General features: G+C 36.3%; 1 protein-coding gene across 6 annotated transcripts in view; it reads left to right on the top strand.

Annotated features, from left to right (window-relative positions):
- The window catches only part of LOC138707810 (serine/threonine-protein kinase NIM1), a 918,589-nt gene that overhangs the window by 666,524 nt on the left and 225,797 nt on the right, over window positions 1-26,268 (top strand). For all 6 annotated transcript variants that reach the window (XM_069837750.1, XM_069837753.1, XM_069837752.1 and 3 more), the window contains one exon: window positions 17,580-17,650. The gene's annotated coding sequence lies outside the window, so the exon portion shown is untranslated. The remainder of the gene's footprint in view (window positions 1-17,579; window positions 17,651-26,268) is intronic.

Genomic DNA, 26,268 nt, shown 5'->3' with positions numbered 1-26,268 from the left:
AAATAATATTTTTAATTTAGCGTTTGAAATAATACCTTGATTTTGAGAATTATTAAGTGTGTTTATTTTTTATCAAAAGAACTAATCGACAGAGAAGTGGTTTTGCATGATATCGTAGATAGAGCGATTGTGATTTGTGGGGAATAAGCAATAAACTCCCCACTGTCAGGTTGAACCGAGATTGCAGCGTCTTGCATTTTAAATCATTACTCGAAAACTATTGCAGTTACTATAGAAATTTTTCTAGAAAACATTCTACAATAATTTGTAAATAAAAGAAAGAAATTGAAAAATTGATTTTTTTTAGGAGCTTAGCTATACCTATCCCCTTTAAAATCGGAACTGCGACCTTGCTTACCACAAGTGTAGCTATGAATGTTTTAATAAAAAATCCTGCCTGACAGGAGTCGAACCCAAAACCCCTACGTTATATGCAGAACTACTCAACCACCGCAGGTAGTGTAATAAGAGCAATACTTATATTATATCCTTTTTCTATATCGGTTATTTAATGACGCTGCATCAGTTGTGCGATGAGTCAGAAGATTCACCGTAGGAATAACCTGAATTTCATCTCCATAATCATCCTCATCATCATCATCATCATCATCATCATCGTTTGGCGCTACAACCCTGAGTAGGTTTTGGCCTCTTTAACAACGGCCTACCATCTTACTTTGTCGTCCAAGATATTTGTTCAGCCTCTCACGCCCGTAGTCTCAAGGTCTTTAGTTAAGCCCGGTTCCCATGAGTGTTGGCAACAGATGAATCAGCACATGATTTTCCAATTTGAACTGTGAAAAGATAGAACAACCACCATCACCGCAGCAAACACGGGAGCCAGCATCGTATCCACCACGGCACCCAACTTGCTGGCCAGCAAGAAAGCACGCAAGAAGACAAGCACCGTGGAAACTGGGCTTTACACTATCCATCCACCTCACCTTTGGTCTACCTTTTCTCCTTCTATTATCGTATTCACTAGAAAATAACACCCCATCGATTATAAGACCCTACTAATTTTTTTAAGTATTTTTTTATAAAAATATTTTGTATTCGAATATTAGACCCATAAGAAAATACCGGTAATGGAATTCTAGTGCCGTATTCTAAGTAAGACAAAGTGTAAGTTTTTTTCTGAAAATCCCTGTCAAAAGAACACAATATATCCCTAAGTCAATAGAGAACGGTATGTGGAACACCGTTAAGTTCAGCCCTAGGACAGCCGTCACCCACTTTAAGTAACTTTTAGCGAAAACAATGAGATCGCAGGAGTGTGGAAGCTGGCCTTTCCGTTTATCCTTTCTACCTGATCATGCCTTTCAGTATTACAGCTCATGAAATCAGTAACTACCGGTAGTCTTGTGCTTGAGTGGAATAGTGCTTTCAAGTGTATTGTACGATTCAGATAGGCTACTACATATGAAAATGAATTTTGTAATTTGTTTTATTAAATAACCGTTACGTACTTAGTTAAGTAAGTTTAAACATCTAAATATCTTTAGATTTAGTTTCTGTTAGTACAGTACAATACTCTTTACTTAGTTACAATCTTGGTCCTCATATTACATTTTCATGTTAGTATATGCTCGATTTTAAAACCCGATGCGAATATAAGACCTTCCTAGATTTAAAGAAAAATCTGGTATAGAATGGGGGGTCGTATTTTCGAGTAAATACGGTACATAGTCTCACCTTCAACATTCTTACTGGTATTCATGTTCCTGGCATTTTGTTTATATCTCCCAGCCATCTTATCCTTTGGGCTTTTATAAATTTTACAGTATCCTGCCCTTCAATCAAGTTATGTAATTCATTATTAGAGCACATCCTCCAGCCCTGATGATCTCGAATAGGATCGAATATTCTATGCAAGATCTTACGTTCGAAGCATCTCAGAGAGTTAATTTCATCTTGTGGTTAATGAAAACCATGCAAAACCCCAAGAAAGTAATTAGCCCAGGAGCCTCTGAACACGAGTCAAACTCGCTAACAATTAAGCACGTCTATTTTACGACGGTACATATGAGAATGAGCTGTGAACACAGCTCTTTTGTAAGCAGACGCGTTCAGTTCCTCACGGCGCTAAGAAAATGTAAACAAACGACATCGACTCTCAGATTCAGAGAGGCTTTCATTCCTTCAGCCAATTTGAATGCATGGCTATGGCCTCTACGAAGCGACAAAGCTGCATTTTAATACTTACGTACGTCCCTACCGTAAAGTTATCAGATTTTTACACAAATTCCGGGGACAGACGTCGACATATAAACAGATTGCCGTACATTTATTTAGTTGATTATACAATTAAAAAAATTAAAATTCTGATATTTATTCTGTTTACAGATTAATCTATTTTTTCAGAATAATTATTTTTAAGCAGGTCTTCTTTACATCCAATTATTCACGAAACTCCTGATGAAGTTAGTTGAGATAGTAAACATGGCACAGTTTCTAGCTCATCATTCTGAAATTTTGGGATCTTCACATCATGTTCAATGAAGAAACTTTCTCCACTGAAGCAATATTTCCAGGACACAGAGATAGTTCAATCAACTTCTGGAGTTGTGTACAGGGAATCATTTCCTAAAAAATAAAAAATAAAAAATTTCCGCTCCATTTGAACAAAAATGAGCATTTTCTTTATTTCACTTTGTCATTTTCTCTGAAATTACATATTCCTCAAGCAAGAAATTTCATCAAATAAACTGTTTTCATCCAGGTCAAGTCCAGCTACATAATGGAATGTCTCTTCAAATTTTTGCCTTTCTACAGGGGTAATAAAAGTACATTTTATAGACATCTTATGTGAATAAATAACCCAGGCACTAGAATTTTGAAAGCATTTTCATAAATTTCATGAGAAACACTGAGGATTATGTTATAAAATAAGAGTCACTTCTAAAAACGCCAAAAAGTTGCATAATTGGTGGTGGAATAAATTTATCTTCTTTCCTGGAGTTCAGTTTTTTAACTTCAGTGAAAATGGAAGGCTCGACTACAGTTACGTCACCACATTCAGTTTTGATTAAGGCATCATGAAAAGTCTGCAGAATTGCATTAGCAAAATTTATTACAGCAATGGACAAGGATCATTAAACGATATTAATAATTAACCATGAAAATACGGGAATATCTGGGAAAAATTATTAAATCTGGGGACATTCTGGGCATGAATTTTTCCGGGGACAGAAAGCAAAATTCCGGGACTGTCCCCGGGAAATGGTGACGTCTGGTAACATTACCCAGCCGGCATCCAAATAGCTTCCACACTTTAAATGGAGTTTTTAAATATTAACTAGCTAGCTTTGGGAATATTTATCGTGAATTTTCTATTATGTCGTACAAGCGAATTCATTTAGTTCATCCAGTAACTATTCAGTAGTGGGGAAGAAATATCGTCCCGTGCGATTGGAATTGGGAGCAAGCAAACGATTCACAGTCAGTGATCCCGGAGGTGCACGCCAAGTGGGGATTAAAGTATTAGAAAATTATATACCTCTCATTACTTTAAAGTCTTAAATTTATGGTAATGCGGAATAACTAGCCCTGCAACTGCTGACAATGTTACATTGCCTGGAGGTGACTAAACTCTAATTCATATTCCGTGCGGTGGGACACCTCATCATCCCCGACGCGCCGCAATGGGAGCGAAAATAACCGCGATGCCTGCAACATCTCAATTTGTACTGCGCCACTGCACAACTTTATCCTCCCTACTCATTCCCCACGAAGAGAATTGCTGCTGTGGAACGAAGTCGCCTTGGTACTTCATTTCGACAAGCGCTGGCATACGACTACCGTGAACCCGAGTTCAAATCTCGGAGATGGCGGAATTGTAGGATTGTGATGGACAAAGACAAGTTTCTGAGGGCTTTTCTGCCGTTTTTCGCTCTTCATTCCACAACCAATCTTCACTGTCCCCATTTCATTTTCTCCATAGAAAATCAGCGCACCTATTTGTGTTTGGGCGGTGTCGTATTGGTCGTCATCCGTAGCAGGTTTTCCTCGTCATTTGCCAGGAGGATTGTAGATGGCAGTGGTGGTGGAATCTGAAAGTCTCAGAGGAACAGAAGTCCCAAATACAGAGCGGGGAACTAGACGAATCGGATAGATTTCGAAACTATGGTAGACCATCACCAGAAGCATAGTTTTCTGACTTTATGACTGAAGAGGAATACATGATGCGCAGAATGGTGAAGCCGGCTTAACCCAGCAGAACATTTAATTTCATAATGTGTGCACAAAAAATTATTTTAGATGCCGTGCTTAAGGATAATCTCATCCTAACCTATAACTGCCTATGCCTACCGTAAGATTAATTCCTAATAATTATGGCCGTCGTTTTAATGTTGTCAACTGTTGCCAGATGCCAACAAAGCAGATAAAATCACAACGCATTGTACTGAAACAATAATACTAATTTTTATCATATGTATTTATTTCTGATTTGACTGTTCCATTGATCTAATAGGCCTATTAAAATGTCTGACAACAAGAAATTCATTGGTTTGACTAAACAGTCTACGATTCATGAGATCTAACTTAAACATTTATTTTGTTTGAACACATGAAATGATTAATACGAACTCCGAAAACCGAATACACTTTAAAATGTACAGTATGTCGTTTATGAATTATTATTCTGTTATTTAGTGTATTAATATTATTAATTACGTTCAGTTTCAAATAACACTCACTAAACTTCGTTCCATAATGTCTGACAGAAGAAGTAAACATTGCAGGCAAAAGAGGAGAGAAGTATAAATGCTATTCAACCAATGGCAGAGATCTCATTCCACGCTTGTTTTGAAGTTGGGCTGGTACACACCTGTGGAGTATCGGCTAGCGCGTCTGGCCGCGAAACCAAGTGGCCCAGGTTTGATTCCCGGTCGGGGCAAGTTACCTGGTTGAGGTTTCTTCCGGGGTTTTCCCTCAACCCAATATGAACAAATGCTGGGTAACTTTAGGTGTTGGACCCAGGACTCATTTCACCGGCATTATCACCTTCATCTCATTCAGACGCTACATAACCTGAGATGTTGATAAAGCGTCGTAAAATAACCTACTAAAATAAATTAAAACGTTGGACTGGGGTAGAACGCTTCAGACCGCCCAAGTCAAACGTGGAATGAGATCTCTGTCGTTGGTTGAATAGCAATTATACTTCTTTCCTCCTCTGCCGACAAAAAAAAAATGTTTTATTTAACGACGCTCGCAAATGCAGAGGTTATATCAGCGTCGCCGGATGTGCCGGAATTTTGTCCCGCAGGAGTTCTTTTACATGCCAGTAAATCTACTGACATGAGCCTGTCGCATTTAAGCACACTTAAATGTCATCGACCTGGCCCGGGATCGAACCCGCAACTTTGGGCATAGAAGGCCAGCGCTATACCAACTCGCCAACAAGGCTGCCGACAATGTTTACTTCTCCTTTCAAATATTATGAAATGAAGTATAATAACATTGGCTGCTTCTTCAAAAGCAAACTATGTTGTCAGCGTAAGAAGTACCAGTTGCAATATTTATCAGTACCAATATTCGAAACAAAGTTGGCAAAAGAAAATTCAACCTGACAACTAGATTCAGTATTGTCCACTAGCAGAGAGAAAATGGCGAGATTTCATCCTAAGGGTATAAAGTAAACAGATTCAAACTATATTGCGCAACGAGAGTCGCATCTCTCGGTTCATTTAGCGGAACTGTATCGTTTAAATAAAGAATATGATACAGTGATCAGACCATAATTCTAATCTATTGGGAGAAACCAAGTTAGTAATCTGTTTTTTAACCGAAGTTATTTTTTTTTAATTTCCCAAAATATAAATTCGAAAATAATTCAGTTACTTAACTGATAACTACAACAAAAAACAATTGAAATCAACCTGTCACAAGTGAGTCAGACACTAGAACAAATTCATACGCACATCTTTGACAGGGGTAAAGATATGCATCCCATTCTTCCTCTCAAACTGCCAACACTCACTGTGTAGGTCTGGGCCCTTGACGCATTGAGTTTCGTCGAAGCCTTCTTATCTTCTAGAATAGTAAATTCAAAGCTACTATCAGATCCGATTTGCAGCATCATACAGTCAGGATTCCAGACCAAGATCTTTTGGAGGCATTTCGTTCTCGTAATTGGAAACTCGCGTTTTCATTCGCTTGTTTAAATAGTTTGTTCACTAAATTCTCTGCTGTTTGGTTCGAATGTTATCTTTGCCTAATGGGAAGTTTATACCGTTCACCTCTGCACTGGGCGAGCTGTATGTAATACACTACGGATTTTCCGCTCTTAAGTGCTGCTGATATGAATCTACTAGAAACTGATGTTCGATAATCATGTAATATTCCATGCCAGCAATGAGTTTCATTCTTGCCGAGGTACACACCCTTCTCTCCTTAACTATAGTTAGTATTTCCTCTAAATAGCTTCTTAGATTGAAAATGTACAATAATTCCGAGTGTTTTGTGTAATTATTCAAAGCGTTTAACTGTCAAGAATCACTGTGTAAAAATCTATTCTTCATTATAAAGCAGCAAGCATGAGAACAATGTACATTATGTTTTTGTACACTTTCATTTGATTCGTTTATGATGGGATAGTACTCTATTCTTTTCTATTCTGTCTTATTCTTTTCCTTCACAAGCGATTAGGTCCATTTAAGCCTCCAACTTTAATTCCCTATGTTATTCCATTCTCCTGTACTATATCCTAAACTACTTCCCCATTACTAAAATCTCCTCATAAGCACTTTTAATCTCTTCTTCTGTACAGTTCTAATATGTTATTTTCTAGATTATAATGAAATCGGTTACCGTCTACGTATTCAAATCTGTCATCTAATAGCGTCTATTATCTATCAAATTTCAGCCTTTTATCTTAAGCACAATAAAATTTCAGGCTGCGCTGGGTAGGGGACACAGAGAGAAAATCTGTTCCATTCGGTTTTTTTTTAATTTAGCCAACTTCGCCAGAATAAATTATTGTTATTATTATTATTATTATTATTATTATTATTATTATTATTATTATTTTTGCCTACCTTATTGTACTCGCAATTTCCATTTTGCTACATTATCTTCTCTTTTCTACTATGTTTCCTTCTCCGTTCTACTATGTTTCCTTCTCCGTTCTACTATGATTCCTTCTCCGTTCTGCTATGTTTCCTTCTCCGTTCTACTATGTTTCCTTCTCCGTTCTGCTATGTTTCCTTCTCCGTTCTGCTATGTTTCCTTCTCCGTTCTACTATGATTCCTTCTCCGTTCTGCTATGATTCCTTCTCCGTTCTGCTATGTTTCCTTCTCCGTTCTACTATGTTTCCTTCTCCGTTCTGCTATGTTTCCTTCTCCGTTCTACTATGTTTCCTTCTCCATTCTGCTATGTTTCCTTCTCCGTTCTACACTGGTCAAAAAAAGTTAAGCATATTTCCAGTTTACTTAATAATACCTGATATTTATGTTTCTTTTGGTTTTATGTGGCACGTATTATGTTTACCAATTCAAACTCTTTCATTTGTTTTATTCTGCATCACTAGGTAACATCCAAATCACGGCTAGTAAACAAAGCCTGTAATTCGAGCAAAGTTCAATCAGTGTCGTTTTGCTTCATAGTGCTTCATAGTGCAGTACAATGGCTCGGAACACCCTTACAATGGCAGACCGCATCAAAATCATCACTTTGATGGAACAAAACATGAGACAAGTTGATGTTGCTAACATCCTTCATGTGAATCAGAGTATTGTCTCCAGACTGTGGAGAAAGTTCCAGGAAACCCAGTCAATAGCAGATAGACCTCGCGAGGGCCGTCCACGCAAAACAACACCAGGTCAGGACCGGTATGTAAGGTTATCTGCACGTAGGAACCCTATAGCCTCAGCTACAACTCTGCGCCATGATCTGCGCGAAGCCACTGGTGTTGTTGTAAGTAGCCAAACTGTGCACAATAGACTTCATGACATAGGGTTGTATGCTCGAAGACCACTCAAGACTCCTGCACTCCGTCCACATCACAGGGGTGCTCGTGCAAGATGGGCTAGAGCACATGAGAATTGGACACGAGACCAATGGACCAGAACTTTATTCTCAGACGAAGTGAGAATGGGCCTACACCCTGACAACAACTCTATTCGCGTATGGAGACGAACAGGGGAACGAAATCATCCCTCAATGACCGTGGAACGTCACCAACAGTTTGGTGGTTCGATCTTGTTTTGGGCAGGTGTCATGTTTGGCCGCCGCACACCACTGGTTTCAATAGAGGGAAACATGACTGCTGCCGTGTATGAGAACAACATCCTCCAACCCATAGTAAGTGGTTTTGCAGAGACTGTAGGAGAAGGGTTCACTCTACAGGACGATAATGCTCGGCCTCATCGTGCTCATAGTGTGCAGCGGTATCTGGTAGAACATGGGATCCGAAGAATGGATTGGCCAGCATGCTCACCGGATATGAACTGCATAGAGCATGCATGGAGCTTTCTCAGGAGAGCCATTTCCAATCGTCCACATCACCCACTAACGATTCAAGAACTCAGGAATGCTGCCTTGGAAGAATGGGACAATTTGCCTCAGGAGAGCTTAGATGCGTTGGTACTGAGTATGCCCCGTCGCATACAAGAGTGCCTCAGGGTTCGTGGAGGACCAACATGTTATTAAACAGGGTACTGAAAGCACCATTTCATTTTCTTTGATGATGTACGAATTTCAACTTCCCATATCTGTTCCGTTGTTCCAAACAATGCAACTTTTTCATTTCATATTGAGTCCATTGTTAACAAATGGTGTATTTCTACTTTTAAGTTTATTCTGTGGAACCAAGAAACCCAATTATAATTTATCTATTTTATTTTAATGAATAAAACCGTTATATGCCTAATTATGCTTAACTTTTTTTGACCAGTGTACTATGTTTCCTTCTCCGTTCTGCTATGTTTCCTTCTCCGTTCTGCTATGTTTCCTTCTCCGTTCTGCTATGTTTCCTTCTCCGTTCTACTATGTTTCCTTCTCCGTTCTGCTATGTTTCCTTCTCCGTTCGGCTATGTTTCCTTCTCCGTTCTACTATGTTTCCTTCCCCATTCTGCTATGTTTCCTTCTCCGTTCTAATATGTTTCCTTCTCCGTTCTACTATGTTTCCTTCTCCGTTCTGCTATGTTCCCTTCTCCCTTCTACTATGTTTCCTTCTCCATTCTGCTATGTTTCCTTCTCCGTTCTACTATGTTTCCTTCTCCGTTCTGCTATGTTTTCTTCTCCGTTCTACTATGTTTCTTTCTCCATTCTGCTGTTTCCTTCTCCGTTCTACTATGTTTCCTTCTCCGTTCTGCTATGTTTCCTTCTCCGTTCTACTATGTTTCCTTCTCCATTCTGTTATGTTTCCTTCTCCGTTCTACTATGTTTCCTTCTCCATTCTGCTATGTTTCCTTCTCCGTTCTGCTATGTTTCCTTCTCCGTTCTAGTATGTTTCCTTCTCCGTTCTGCTATGATTCCTTCTCCGTTCTGCTATGTTTCCTTCTCCGTTCTACTATGTTTCCTTCTCCGTTCTACTATGTTTCCTTCCCCGTTCTGCTATGTTTCCTTCTCCGTTCTGTTATGTTTCCTTCTCCGTTCTACTATGTTTCCTTCTCCGTTCTACTATGTTTCCTTCCCCGTTCTGCTATGTTTCCTTCTCCGTTCTGCTATGATTCCTTCTCCGTTCTGCTGTGTTTCCTTCTCCGTTCTATTATGTTTCCTTCTCCGTTCTACTGTTTCCTTCCCCGTTCTGCTGTTTCCTTCTCCGTTCTACTATGTTTCCTTCTCCGTTTTGCTATGTTTCCTCCTCCCTTCTACTATGTTTCCTTCTCCGTTCTGCTATGTTTTCTTCTCCGTTCTACTATTTTGCATGTTCTATCTCCTGTGAATTATCCGGATTGCATATCTTTCACAATTGAATATTACACGGGAAAAGCGAACAGTGTCACAATACTATTAAGGGTAATGTCATTATTTAATTCACTGCATTACTACAAACTTTGGTGTTATTTTTAACAAAAGTGGTAAAGGAGAATTAAAACCCGGGATACACTCATCATTTCCTTCATTTCAAGTAGAAATATCAATAATTTGGCAGTAATGTACTGAAATAGATCAATATTTCACCCTTAATGGAAATGTGACATTGTTCGTTTTTCCCGTGAACCATTCAATTATCACAAAAGTTCACTTCGGAATAGGCAGTTTACTGCTTTCACGTTTTGGAGTACCTTTGTGGACTAGTTTCAGCCTATTGTGGGCAATCCTAAGAACTGGTTGTTCCTGGTTTTCGCGCCTTTTGTTTGGATATATACACATACTATATTCTGTTGTTTTTCGTAGTGTACTCTGTTTCGTTCTGTACTGTATTCTATTTTGTTCCCTTCTGCATTCTGTTTTGTTCCCTTCTGTATTCTGTTTTGTTTCCTATTACAATCTATTTGGTCCATATTATATTCTGCTTCGTTTCATACTTTAGTTTGTTTTTGTCCCAAAATATATCCTGTTTCTGTCCATATTGTATTCTTGTTCATTCTCTACTGCTTTCTATTTTCTTCTTACTGTATTCTGCCTTGTATTTTACTTTATTATATATTGTTTCCTACTATATTTCGTTCTATTAACTACTGTATTTTATTTTGTTCATCACTGTATTCTATTCTATTTTCTAATCCATTCTCCTCTATTCCCTATTTTATGTCATTCTCTTACGTATTTCTTTTCATTACATTATGTCTGGTTCCCTATTCTATTCTATTCTATTCTGTTCTCTACTGTACACTGCTTTGTTTCTTAATCTATTATATTTTGTTTCCCCAATTATTTTATTTCTTTCCTTCTATATTCTCTTCTCTTTCGCATTTTATACTGTTCTATTTCCTAATATATTTTCGTTTGTTTCCTACTGTATTCTGTTTCCTTTCGTACTATATTCTGTTTTTTTTTCTTCTGTATTCAGAGTCGTTCCCTCCCGTATTCTGTTTTATTTCTTACATTACACTATTTTCTTTCCTATATTATTCTAGTTCGTTTCCTATACTATTCTATTCTGTCTCCTCCTGTAGGCTTATTGTATTCGTTCCTACTGTATTCTATTCTGTCTTCTACTACAGACTTGTTATATGCTTTCCTACTCTAATATATCGTTTAGTATTCTATTGTTTCCTACCGTATTCTGTTATGTTTCTTAATGTAATCTATTATTTTGTACTGTATTCTGTTTTTGTTTTCACTTTATTCTTTTCTCTCCTTTGATGTATTCTATTATTATTCCTCACTGTATTCTATTCTTTTTCCTAAAGTGTTCCATTTTATTTCTGGCTGTCTTATATCTGTTCTGCTTTTACTGCAATTTATCTTGTACCTCACTGCAATTGTATTATGTTTATTACTTTATTTTATTTCCTACTGTATTCTATTCTGTTCCACACTGCATTCTATTTCATCTCCTAATTTATTCAATTTTTTCCTACTGTATTCTGTTTTATTTCGTATTGCGTTCCATTCTTTTCTATACTTTATTATGTTTCCTGCTGTACTCTATTGTTCCCTACTGTATTGCAGTCTGTTCTCTAATATATTCTCTGCCGTTCCCTACTATATTTTGTATTGTTCCATACTCGGTTTCACTCTTTTTCCCAAATGTATTCCCTTCTGTTTCCTAATCTAGTCTATTCTCTACAGCTTACTCTGTTATAATCTCTTCTCTGTTATGATTCATTGTCTTCTATTCTCTTCCATTGCCTCCTATACTCTTCCTTGTTACTTACTCTTTCTCTTTACGTTACATAATCTCTTCTGCTCAGTTCCCTTTTTTATTTTGTTTCCCAAACTTTTCTCCTCTATTTCCTACTTCGTTCTCCCTGTATCTCCAATCCTTTCTTTCCCACTTCTTTTTCTACTCTATTTCCTTACCTTTCCGTTATATTTCTTACTCTATTATTTTCTTTTCCGTGGACATTTATCTTTCATTCCTTGTTCCACTTTTTTGTGTTCCCTCTTCTATTTCATTTTATTCCAAGTTATATTCTCTTCCGCTGTCTTCTTGGTACATTGTTATTTCATTCAAACGCTCTTGAACAATTTCAAGTAGCTATCCTAGTTTATGTAAATTTAGCCTATATGTTGAGAAAATAAGATCTACTACCTCATAAATTACGATAGTGTTTTTTCTACCCTATCCTATATTACAATCTAAATATCATATCAAATGGAATAGTTGGTCAAATGTGGAGCGTATTTTACGCGAAAGTTTTGTCGGTGTTGAGCTGGAAGAGTCACATAATTTCCCCAAGAGTCCCTAACAATGACAACTATAAAAAGCAGTTTAAAATTAGCTCGTTTAACTGGAATGAGCTACTTTGCAACCATCTGCACGTGTCGGTGCTTCGTGTGGAAATATTATCCTCCGAGAATAGAAACCGAATTGAGGCTTTGTATAACAGAATTTAAAATGATTTCGAATATGTTTGGTCGTTGGATATATGGCATATAAATACTAATTCTGTAATTCCCCACAGAATGAGAGCTTGACAAAGTAACTTCACTTTGATAGATACCAACATATAGCATAGGCCTATAGGGTCTATTATCATTTGCATGTAATACGCACATTGGCATTGCAGAGGGTTAGGTATAGCTTACAGCAGTAAAAGTTTTAAAAATATTCAACATTTTTTTCTTCCATTACTGTATCTTGTACAATAATGAAAATTGGTATGTATAAATCACTGTTCTTCTGCTATATGAAATATATATATATATATATATATATATATATATATATATTTACGATTTAAAAGAATCTATATATTTTTTTCTCTCAAAATTCAAAATGATGCCAGCTTACTGTGCAGTGATGAAGCGTTTCCCCCATAACTCATAAACTTGTTAACTTTTTCATGTTCTCTCTCTCTTTTATTTTATTGCTGAAACTCATGTTTACAATATCATGCTCTTTCAACTACATTCCTTAATAAATAATGTTATTTTATTTTGTGTTAGTAGGAAATACTGATATTTGACCATTTTTTAAATGAATTATTTTTATTAGGCAATCTATCAAAGGTAGAGGAGTGATCTTGCATTATATTGTATATACGACATGCATAAATACACACAAAAAATTTCATGACAGAATATTGGATAGTTTTTGAGTTATGTGGGAAAGGCTTCATCACTGCACAGTGAACTGAATTTTGAAAATAAAAATGTAAATATTTTTTTTAATCGAAAAAATATTTCCTTCATATAGCAGAAGGACAATGTTTTACACATACTAATTTTCTTTATTGTGCAAGATATAGAAATGGAGGGGAAAAAAGTAGAATATTTCCAAAATTTTATTGCTGTAAGCTGTACTTAACGCCTTAAACACAGTTCACTTGAAATTATACCTTTTAGTCGGTTATTTAACAACATTTTATCAACTGCAAGTTTATCTCTTGCGTTGATGAAATTCATCATTGCGAGATGAGTCCGAAGGTTGGTTACGACATTATATATTTAAAAAATGTAATACCATTTTATCTAGGAAAACTCAACAAAGTAATTAATCCAGGCGGGATTGGATTGCACGGTCGAGTTATCGCCCATGCTACGCCGGTGGCTACCTGACACTTAGGTGAATAAATTTTGTCGCTGTTCACCCGGTCGTCATTTTTTCAAACCAGAGGACTTAGGGGTGGACTCAGCTACTGGAATTCTTACGTTTACATAATCCATTCGGTTTTCCATGCTGGAAACCCAAGCTTCTAATGTCGATAAGACGAAATGAAATTTATGGGATCAAGTAGGGCTAATATAATACCGTAAAAAAAACGGGCTCATTTGGTACAGAGTTTAAGGGGTTAGGTACAGCTTACAGCAGTAAAATTGTGTAAATATTCAACATTTTTTCATCCATTACTGTATCATGTCCAATAATTAAAATTTGTATGTGTAAAACACTGTCCTTGTGCTATATAAAAAAATTAATTTTATGATTAAAAAAAATGTTTTCTTTTTTTTCAAAATTCAAAATGGTGGCAGTTCACTGTGCAGTTATGAAACGTTTCCCTCATAACTAAAAAACTATCCAACATTCTGTGATGAATTTTTTGTGTGTATGTCATATCTACAATATGATTCAAAATCACTTCTCTACCTTTGATAGATTGTCTGATAAAAAAATAAATTTATTTATAAAAATAGTCAAATATCTGTATTCTCTTCTAACACAAAATAAATAAAAAGTACATGTTATTTTTAAGGGATATAATTGAAAGACCATGATGTTGTAAACCTGAGTTTCAGCAATAAAATGAAAGGGAGAGAACATGAAAAATTAACAAGTTTATGAGTTATGAGGGAAACGTTTCATCACTGTAGAGTGAACTGCCACAATTTGAATTTTGAAAAAAGTATATATATATTTTTTATCGTAAAAATATTATTTTCATATAGCAGAAGGACAGCGTTTTACAATACCAATTTTCATTATTGTATAAGATACAGTAACAGAGGAAAAAATGTTGAATATTTCCAAAACTTTTACTGCTGTAAGCTGTACCTAACTCCTTAAAATGCACCAAAGGCTCAGTTTGAAAATGCTTAAAACTGTTATTACGGAAATATATCTTATGCTCTTTAAGGAGCAATATTGAACAAAGTTTAAAAAAATCAGTATCAGCCTTATAAATGTATTAAAAGGAAAGGTTGTTTTTTTCTTGGAAAAAAAATTCCATGTGATATTCGGTTACTTTTGTTGTTGCTCTTGAATAAATAAAGATATAGGCCTAATAATTTTAAAATTTTTCTTTTACTCAAAATAATGTCAGTTTCATTTTCTTTAAAGAAAAGCTGTGAATTTTGAGTAGTCTAGCAGGAATTGCTGTGTTAATGAGAAGGGCTATTATGATACTCGCTTTAGGGCTATTATGATACGCTTGGAGCACTATTAAAATATTGCTTGCAATGAAATAAATTGACCAAATTGATTGATTCACTCATTTAAAGTAATTGATTACTTCTTGAGGGGTATTTCACAATTTCTTACGTCTTCAGGATTGTTTTAATAGATATGTTGGAACCCACAATACAGTGTAAGTTAAAAAAGGTCACACGTAGACTTATTTTTAACTTACTTAGAAATTTTAGCTTAATAGGCTACTCATTCTTCTTACTGCTAAAATTTAACAGAAGTTTGGAACATACATTTCTCGTTATTTAAAAACGTACTTTAAATTATTTTAGTAACACAAATTGTATCATAATTTCCTCTACCTATTTTCTTACTCACTTATTTACTTACTTATGTACAAATGGCTTTTAAGGAACCAGGAGGTTCATTGCCGGCTTCATATAAGCCCGCCATCGGTCCCTATCCTGTACAAAATTAATCCATTCTCTATCATCATATCCCACCTCCCTCAAATCCATTTTAATATTATCCTCCCATCTATGTCTCGGCGTCCCCAAAGGTCTTTTTCCCTCCGGCCTCCCAACTAACACTCTATATGCATTTCTGGATTCACCCATATGTGCTACATGCCCTCCCTATCTCAAACGTCTGGATTTAATGTTCCTAATTATGTCGGGTAAAGAATACAATCGTGCAGTTCTACGTTGTGTAACTTTCTCCATTCTCCTGTAACTTCATCCCTCTTAGCCCCAAATATTTTCCTAAGAACCTTATTCTCAAACATCCTAAATCATTTTCTTAGACACAATATATATATATATATATATATATATATATATATATATATATATATATATATATATATTTTGGCATATAACAAATTTCTAGGATTGGTAGTAAGTGTTAAAGTTTTATTAAATTATATAAATGTTTATGGGAAAAGAGGCCATTAGGGTCTACAAAATTTGCTAAATCTTAGTCAATTTTAATTTGATTTCAACCAAACTCGTACATGAGCTACATTAAGCATCTCTGTGCATCGTAATAGCCTTATTTAATTCCTCTGCATAATATGACCAGATTTATAGCACTGTATCAGAATAGCCCTATACGTGTATCACAGTAGCCCACACAGAAGGCTATTATGATACATTTTGTCCACTGCTACTACAAAAAGAAATCAATTTAATTCCAAATCCTTCCTGTGTCTAAAATACCACGTCTTAATTTTTTTAATTTGTATATGCTTTGAGAGACAAATTATAGCAAAAGATTGTTTTTTTATCATAATAGCCCTACTTGACACTAGCGAATAAAGATGATGTTGAAGGACTCTTTCTCAGAGTGCTCCTCCCTTTCAACGTTCTACTATTTGTTCATTCACTATCATAAAGGCCACTGACTATCGCCTTAACAATGAATGTGATAATCGAGGATTTAGGCATAGTTTTCATTAGTAGAGTTAGCAGTAGAGTATACTAGAATACTTTTTAGGCAAACTACTCAACTCTACCGAACTTAGTAGAGTACCCGTTCACACTCAAATGGAAAATAATATGGTAGAGGAGAGTCATACAGCGCAAAATTGAAATCACAAAAATGAACATCAGCGGTCGTCATTTTTCTGTGACGAAATCTTTTAAAATTATTGCTGAAATTTTGTTTAGGGAAGTAACTTCAGCAATCGATGAAGAAGAGAATAGAACAAAGAAAATATGGATTAAAGACTGGGTAAAGAGAAAACAGTCATGGAGCGTCTGCCCTTCTTATTTTATATATATTTTTATTTTATTGGGTTATTTTACGACGCTGTATCAACATCTAGGTTGTTTAGCGTCTGAATGAAATGAAGGTGATAATGGCGGTGAAATGAGTCCGGGGTCCAGCACCGAAAGTTACCCAGCATTTGCTCATATTGGGTTGAGGGGAAAACCCCGGAAAAACCTCAACCAGGTAACTTGCCCCGACCGGGATTCGAACCCGGGCCACCTGGATTCGCGGCCAGACGCGCTGACCGTTACTCCATAGGTGTGGACTGCCCTTCTTCTGAGGCAACTTGCTGAAAAGGACGTAGAAAAGTATAAACTGTGTTTGAGGATGACCCCGGGAAATCTTTGAGACACGCTTGAGATGATCACGCCAAAAATTGTCTGCAACGCAGACCACTTCATTTTTAAAAGTACCACAACGAAACAAAACTAAGAACAATGCGCCAATTTCTTCATAAGCAGTACACTCGATTAAACCAAACATTTTTTTTTCATTAGTAGCCTATTAGTGCCGGTAGAGTAGAGTAAAAATCAGTGGTGGAGGAAGGGGAGTGGTAGAGTTACTATCCCACTGTGCAATCTTACTCTACTCTACCACTATCAAGTACTCTACTCTACCAATTACATTTACATTAGTAGAGTTGAAAGGATAGTTAGTACTTGCCCAAGTTACTCTACTGCTAACTCTACTAATGAAAACTAATCCTAAAAAGTGAAATGGATTTCTTTGTGAACATGTGTGTAATAATAATGAATATAACAATATTTTATAGCGAATTTTTGCAAAAAAGAAGTTTTGCAACGAAATAATTCATGTTTGCGAAAATGCGTTCTTATTCCAATTATCAGTCAAAGGTTTCAATTATTCTTGGCAATGAGAAAATTTTTCATTTTTTTTTAACAGGTAGAAACTGGAGTTGGAGGCATTCGGTGCATTCTTTAAGAAAAGGATTTAGCAGCCAAGCATTCTTAAAGGTCAGTAATATTTACATTCACTTCTCTTTCTCTTCGAAATCTTGAACTCTTCTATTCCTTCGTACCTGTCGTCTCGCTTCACTTACCTTTCTTCCCACCATAATCTGAACACACGCTCTCGTCATGAAACAATACTAACAATACCATCCCATCGCACCTCCTCATACTCATCTTCTTTCACAATAGCCCTGCCAAGACTCTGGAATTCGCTACCTGCTAGCATCAGGGACTGTCGAAATAAAATTGAATTCAAACGAAAACTTACTAGGCACTTGGTCAGTAATTGATTACTTGTAAATAGTTTCTTTAATCTATGACAAAATATTTCAATATTCAGTAATTTCATCACTATACAATTTTGTTATTCTAGATTTAATTTGTAATTCAGTAAATATAAAATATTCTTTGTTTCTCTATGATAAATTATCTAGCTTTAATTATTCAGGTAATCTTTTCGTACTTTGATTTTATTGTAATTGTAAATTTAATACTAACTGTAATATTATTTGTAATTGTAATTGTAAATTTAATACTAATTGTAATTTTATTGTTGATATTGTAGTTGGAATCTCCTGGTAGAGGGGCAGAGAAGGCCTGACGGCCTTATCTCTACCAGGTTAAATAAATAAATACTAAATACTAATATTAACCAGTACTTAAGTGAGTGGGTGGCAGAAATAATGTGATTTCCTTGTTTTGAGATATCTTTTAAATTTCGTTTTTGAAAATGGTTCTCAGAATTAAAATTACAGTGCATACCAGAGCGAGAAAGTTCCCGAGGAAGGTAATTATGTATCCGAGACGAATACATCAGTACGCAAATTTTGTAACGTAAGGTTAGACTGGGAAAAGTTACACAATGTCCAGTCATTGTTTAAAGAATAAAGGACATTTGAGTTTAAAAAGGAAAGTGTGGTTCTAAAAGACAAAGATCAACTGAAGTTTCATTTATTCGCCATTAAATCCCAACAATAGGAAAGAGAAAATATTCCTTTCATTTCAGCATAAAGTTTCCTCAATTATAATAAAATTGTAGAATAATATTATGGGAATTAATTCGCGATAAAATGCGAAATGTAATATTTTATGACTAATTTTTCCCGAAATAAATGTCAAAGTCTATGGTCTATATGGGGAATTCGTATTGCCTCTATAATGTTACGTTGGATATTATCGACGTTAAAAAAATACGATTACCAGTCAGAAGTTTCGTGAACTTATTTCAATGGACTTGAAAACAAGTCATTCATAATAACTCGTTCTCCAGAATGTTCACCATGTAAATTCAAGGAATTTTGTGTTCTTAAAAATTGTGTTGTATTTTTATGTGATAGATGACATTAAGATGTGTGGATCATATGCGGTGACAAAGAGGAAGGCAGAAAATAGGAAAGATTGGAGAATGCTGGGTTTGCAGTGAAAGACCTGCCCTTGTGCAGAGCACTATGAATGAATGAATGAATGAATGAATATATTTTTATTTTTGTAAGAAGCGTTATGTGAATTGTGGAGACTGGCAGAGTATTCCGATAAATCTTCTACAACATAATCGTCGTTTATCCACCACAAAATAACACTGGCTCGTCTGGATTTGAACTTGACTCACCGGCATTGGAAGTTTCATCTCAAGTAGAAACTACAGTCCGCATTTCAGGAGAAGGTCCGAGCAAGGAATGCGAGTTATTCCCCCGCTCTAATAACCTATCCCCGACACGGAACCGGCCGGCCATTGACTGAGCCTTGCTTGTCCCAGCCGGCCAATGACACCACTCCCATCCACCTGCTCCTTCAAGCTGAGTTACTGGCTTACTCTCTCCTCTTACCCCGCAAGAATCATACTCCCCTCGCAGGGATCCTCTCGTGAAATTTGGACAGTATTATGATTACGAATCATTTAACTAGTCTTTCTTCGACATGCGTTCTCTTTTCAAAAATCTCTCAAAGGTATATGCTTTCCTTAAGGTTCGTTAGGATTGAGTTTTTAGCCTAAAAATATTGTATTTATATAATATTTATTTTTTTACATAATTAGTTACCTTACACATTTTTAAACACTTTTTTCCCATATTTAGTCTATACCCACCATTTTTAAGTCTGTCGCTCATTTTTTTAAATGCTACGCGCAGCTCTTTTAAACCTATCACATTCGCTAAAAATTACGTTTCTTAAAAACTATGCTTTTGTCAATTAAATGATCCCTAGTGGTTTCCATTTTCTCCGATATAGGTACATGAAATTTTGCAAGAATTCTCAGCATGCTTCAATACCTAAAGTTTTGCATGAAATCAGCTCTTCATTGAAAACTTTCCATGATATGAAATTTTAACTTCTAAAAATTAAATAAAATTATCAAGCAAATATTATGATATATATGAAAATGTTTATCTCATTAATCGATCCTCAAATTTAAAAATCTATACGCAATTTTCTTAATCATAAGAAGCAAGTCCTTCACTGAAAATTTTGAGACGCAAGAACAATATTCTGAAGCCGTCAGGGATGTTTTGAAATTAAGCATAATTTAATGTAATTAAAGATGTGAATATTAATATATAAGGATCTGATGCAGGAAACTTGATGAAATTTGATACTGTTATTTAAATGTACAGGCGCAACAAAATTCGGTGGAATTTGAAAGCAATTGATTAAAATCTTTAGAAGTTTCAAAACTTGGTACCAGTGTCCCTTAAGATGAAGAACAGAGTCGAAAGCTAGGCTACTTATTTTTTCTCTTCTTTTGATTGTTGGAATTATACAAGACGAATGATATTGTAATTCTGGCTATAAAACTGCAACCAAATTTTAAACTTGTCCTTCGTAGCTCGTTAGCATTTTATACTCTATAAACTGATGGTGGAAATCTTTCAGCCGCCTACTTGCTCCATAATTACATGCGAGCTTCCTAAGTTTTTCACAGTATTTGTGAGAATTCGAAGAATAGCCACTAATGCATTTTTAATGTATTCAACTTCATCACTATGCGAGATGATATCAACAAAGCTTCCGGGCAATAACGATTACACAGTTGTTTGCACAGCACTACGTCGTCTCAACCTCGAAGAGGTTTTCCGTTGTAAGAACCGCGAATCTATGCAAAAACTATATGCTGAAAGAAGTTGTCAGAACTGATGCTTGTATACCAACAGTGGTTTCTTTACGCACAAGCGGGTAGTTCATATACACCCAACATTTCTAGGAATAGCGATATTTTTCATTTGTTGAATTTAGATGACCGCGAGACTGCGACGTTTACCAGAGACGCACTCCAGGCGAGATTGTGACGCATTACACAAGGTGCAGTACTTGGGAAAGATATCCTAACGCAAACTTCTTTTCCTTCGTTTCTGGATCTCTCAAGTATCCACTATAGCAGGGGTTCTTAACCTTTTTTGGCCAAGACCCAAAGTTAACTGGGCGATAAACTTGCGCGACCCATGGGCCTATTTTGAAGTTAAACAGTGTTATTGTAATAAAAACAAGTAAATCTTCTTATTTCTTGGCGCTACAGCCAATAGCCGTTGATCGAAATTCTCGGTGAGACCAGATGCAACTACATAATTTAAGTACCTCCGATAGGAAATGTTTATTCATGATATTAATTATTATTCATGTTGAATCTTTTGTACACTACTTTAACACTTGAATATAAATAATTGACTAAATGGCGATCTTACTCGTGTTAATTGTGTAAGCATGTGCGGCTTACAGCTGTTTCGGTGTTTATTCACACCATCCTCAGAGCCTACTAGATCGCGGCGTCATCTCGAACTTCGCTGCCTGTTGTGTAGGTGCGTTCGATTGTTGAAAAGTGTTGAAATGTGGTGTCAAATAGTGTGTGTGTTCTGAAATTGATCTGTATGTTGAGAATTTGATCAGGGTGTGTTTTAGTGTGTCTGTATATTTCATATTGTTCTAGTATAGCATACAGAACAGAAAACGCACCACAAAGACATCTCAACACACAAATAAATACAACCACACAGGCGTATACAAACTCACATGCAATAGTTGCGACAGTTTCTACATTGGACAGACAGGCAGATAATTCCAAACTCGATACAAAGAGCACATTTAAAGCAATAACCAGAGGACACAATACATCTACATATGCCGAACACATAACTAGGCTAATACTAACCATACATACAATAACATAAATACAGACATGGAAATCCTACACATACAACCCAAAAACCAAAAACTCAACACACTAGAACAATATGAAATATACAGACACACTAAAACACACCCTGATCAAATTCTCAACACACAGATCAATTTCAGAACACACACACTATTTGACACCACATTTCAACACTTTTCAACAATCGAACACACCCACACAACAGGCAGCGAAGTTCGAGATGACGCCGCGATCTAGTAGGCTCTGAGGATGGTGTGAAGAAACACGGAAACAGCTGTAAGCCGCACGTGCTTACACAATTAACACGAGTAAGATCGCCATTTAATCAATTATTAATTATTATTATTGTATTATTAATATGATTATTACTGTATTATTTTATTATTATTATCATTATTATTATTAATGAAAAATAATAATGTCACTCACCAAATAAATTTTGCTGTGAGTTTGTTTCATACCGTACCAAGAAGCAATAGAAACTCGCGTTTAAGATTATCTGTCAGAAAAATTGTCAGCGACGTCGTAGCTATCTCGGTAAGCTATCTCTTTATTTAAAACTTCCTTTCTTTCAATATTATTTCTTCTCGAAAAAGGACACTCTAACAATGAATTAACTATATCATTGTTTCTCGCATTTGTGTTTATATTTTCCCGAAACAGACAACAACATTGAACCACACTCACTACTGTACTACGAAGTACAATAGTACAACACCCTCGCTTAAATCATAAACTGAGACATAAGGAGAAAGAACAGTGTGGGGTTCTGCCTGCTAAAGAGCGGGAATTTTTATTTATTTACGGCCTATTTAGGAAGACAAGTCACAACCTCTATTTCCACCCTTCTAGCCCTCAAGACTGATCCATGGATGGGAGGAGTGAAAGCTGACCAGGCAACGAGGCCAGACGAATTGTGCCTCAGCTACAGCTTTTCAGTCCAAACTCAAAGTTCGCGAAAATATACGAAATGCAGAAGCCAGACCCGGCACGAGCGATCCTGGCTTCAGGAACAAATTTTACTGCAAAACGGTCTATATACATCACAAGCCAGACCCTGCACGAGCGATCCTGGCCTCAGGAACAAATTTTACTGTAAGACAGGTCTATATACACTAAAAAGTTTTCAAATACTTCTACAGCGATATATGCTTCATTCAGATAACTAATATAGCCTATTATATAAAAACACAAAATTTGATTTCAGTTAAGCCAAGTGACTGAGGCCCGGCCTCACTTGCCTCAGTCAATCAACCGCCACTGGCTAATGCTCAGTGTGAACCTTGGCCTCTTCCACGATTTTCCCCCAGTTGTCTCGATCCTGGGAAATTGCTTTCCAATTCCTACATCCCATCCTGTGTATGTCTTCCTCAACTCCATCCAACCATCTTATTCCATTTGTTTGTCCATTGTTCTTGCCATTTTCATTTCCATTAGACAGTCCGGCTTCTATTCGTGTTGGTTTCGTAACTGTAGGCTTTTTTACTGTGATGGGTAATCGGCCCATCGCCAAACCCCCTGCCCGGAGGACCGGGTAATTTTTGATCAGGGTTATCTTCCCCTAGCCTTTGGAGAACCCACTCCATATGTTACAATGCAGTAACAGCTTGTTTTGGTCCACTCCGGGTAATTCATTTCCCCTGTACCCGCCATGTCTGATGAGCATTCCCCAATGCGCCACCTGGGGAGGCACCTGATGGGAGACCAGCAATTCCACACAGGAAAAACAAGTAAATAAGTGTAGCAATTATTTATTTATGATTTATGTCTCGTGACGAGAATATTGTACTAAATGGAAATATAAAAATTGGAAATTTCACCTTTGAAGAGGTTGAAAAATTCATATAACTAGGGGTAACAGTAACAAATATAAATGATACTTGGGAGGAAATGAAACACAGAATAAATATAGGAAATGCCTGTTATTATTCGGTTGAGAAGCTTTTATCATCCAGTCTGTTGTAAAAAAATCTTAAAGTTAGAATTTATAAAACAGTTATACTGTATTACCGGTTGTTCTATATGGTTGTGAAACTTGGACTCTCACTTTGAGAGAGGAACATAGGTTAAGGGTGTTTGAGAATAAGGTGCTTAGGAAAATATTTGGGGCTAAGAGGGATGAAGTTACAGGAGAATGGAGAAAGTTACACAACACAGAACTGCACGCATTGTATTCTTCACCTGACTTAATTGGCAACATTAATCCAGACCTTTGATATGGGCAAGGCATGTAGCACGTATGGGCGAATCCAGAAGTGCATATAGAGTGTTAGTTGGGAGGCCGGAGGGAAACAGACCTTTGGGGAGGCCGAGAAGTAGATGGGAAGATGATATTAAAATGGAAAGTTAGTTATGATTTATTTAACGACGCTCGCAACTGCAGTGGTTATATCAGCGTCGCCGGATGTGCCGGAATTTTGTCCCGCAGGAGTTCTTTTACATGCCAGTAAATCTACTGACATGAGCCTGTCGCATTTAAGCACACTTAAATGCCATCGACCTGGCCCGGGATCGAACCCGCAACCATGGGCATAGAAGGCCAGCGCTATACCAGCTCGCCAACCAGGTCGACATTAAAATGGATTTGAGGGAGATGGGATATGATGATAGAGACTGGATTAATCTTGTTCAGGATAGGGACCGATGGCGGACTTATGTGATGGCGGCAATGAACCTCCGGGTTTCTTAAAAATCCAGTAAGTAAGCAATTATTTACTGATATAGAGATGTAATATTTAATAAGCGATAATTATAAAATAAAATCATAACCCCAAGTACTTTAATTAACATTTCTTTAATTTAATTTTTTTTCGGGAAGGTACGGCGATCCATCCCGAAAGCCACGGCGACCATTGTTTGGTCGCGACCCATAGGTTAAGAACCTCTGCATTATAGTTTATATTGAGATAAAATAAAGAAAGGAAGAAGAAAGTAGCATTGAATGGAAATAATGTCGGAGGAAAGAGCCTAAGTAAAAAGAGACAAAGAGAGGAAAAGGGAAAGAAGTGTTAAGGCTAAATACAAAAAATAAATAACATAGAATAATATAACAAACGAAAAATGACAAAGATTAAGGTACAAATGACAAGGACACAGAGAAAGGAAACTGGATTAAGATTAAGATAACTAAAGAAATAAAATCAGAGATAGAAAAGGAAGAAGTGGCAGAGACAAATAAAGATATTAGATCTACAATGACAAATATAATAAAGAAATATATTACAATAACAAAAATAAGAAAGGGACATATAACAATGCTGAAAATGAAAAAAAAAAACACGTTACAAAGAACACATCACAGCCATAACACTTCCACATATGCAGAACACATCACAAATGCTAACCACACATACAGAGACATCAACACAGACGTGGAAATTCTACACATCCAACCAAAAAGCTAGAAACTAAACACACTAGAACAATACGAAATATACAAACACACAAAAACACGTCCAAATGAAATTGTCAACACACAACTCAATTTCAGAACACACACACTCTTTGACTCCACATTACACTACACAAACACCCCCCCCCACAGGAAACAAAACAAAGGCGCCAAGACCAGCAACAACCAGTTCTGGTGATGGCCGATAGCAGGCCGAAACATGTTAACATGGTAACAAAATTTAACACGTGAAAGACATATAATAGGTAATCAAGATGTGTAGACAAAAATAGAAAGAAGGAAGAAAATATATATAGAAATGTTTCACAAAAATGAGAGAGAAAGGAAAAGACAAAAGAAGAAAAAAGACGAAACAAAGCTAAGAAAGAAAGGAAAAAGAAAAAAACCAAGATAAAGAAAGGAAACAGGCCATGAAAAATATAAGAAAGAAAGAAACTATGAGAAAGAAATAAATGATAAATACAAAGAGGAGGAATAAAGAAGAAAGCAATGACATGATAAAAGAGAAAATGATGACAAAGGCAAAGGTAAGAAAGAAATGTTATGGACCAAAAAGATAACGAAGAAAAAAGAGAAAGGAAGAAAAAGAGAAATAAAGAAAGAAATAACAAGAAATGAGAAAGGCAAGATAAGAAAAAACACATTGTTGTAACTGAGGTAAGGGAGGAAAAGTAACGAAGTAAATGTTAAAAGGACAAAGAATTCACAAATACTAAGATAAGATACAAAGAAAGAATTGACAAACACAGAAATGAGAAGGAACGACTTTTTAAAGACGAAGATAGAAAAAGGAGCCAGAAAGGAAGGGAAAAAGATAGAACGAAAAGTACAAAATAGGTAAATACGAAAAACAGATAATGTACAGACGTGTGCAAATTATTAGACTCAGCACCACGTTTTTTACATTTTCATAATATCATGAATTACTGGCCACAAAATAATTCTGTTGGACTCTGTGCGGCAGGATCAGTACAAAAAAGTTCTAGAATCCCGAATTTTTCCACAAATGAGGGACTGGTTCCCTGATGGTGAATGTGTCTTCGTGTAGGATGGAGCACCCTG

This window comes from Periplaneta americana, chromosome 10 (genome assembly GCF_040183065.1).
Source record: "Periplaneta americana isolate PAMFEO1 chromosome 10, P.americana_PAMFEO1_priV1, whole genome shotgun sequence".
Classification (NCBI taxonomy): Eukaryota; Metazoa; Arthropoda; class Insecta; order Blattodea; family Blattidae; genus Periplaneta; species Periplaneta americana.
The sequence above is the reverse complement of the archived record's forward strand: the minus strand, read 5'-3'. Positions and strand labels throughout refer to the sequence as shown.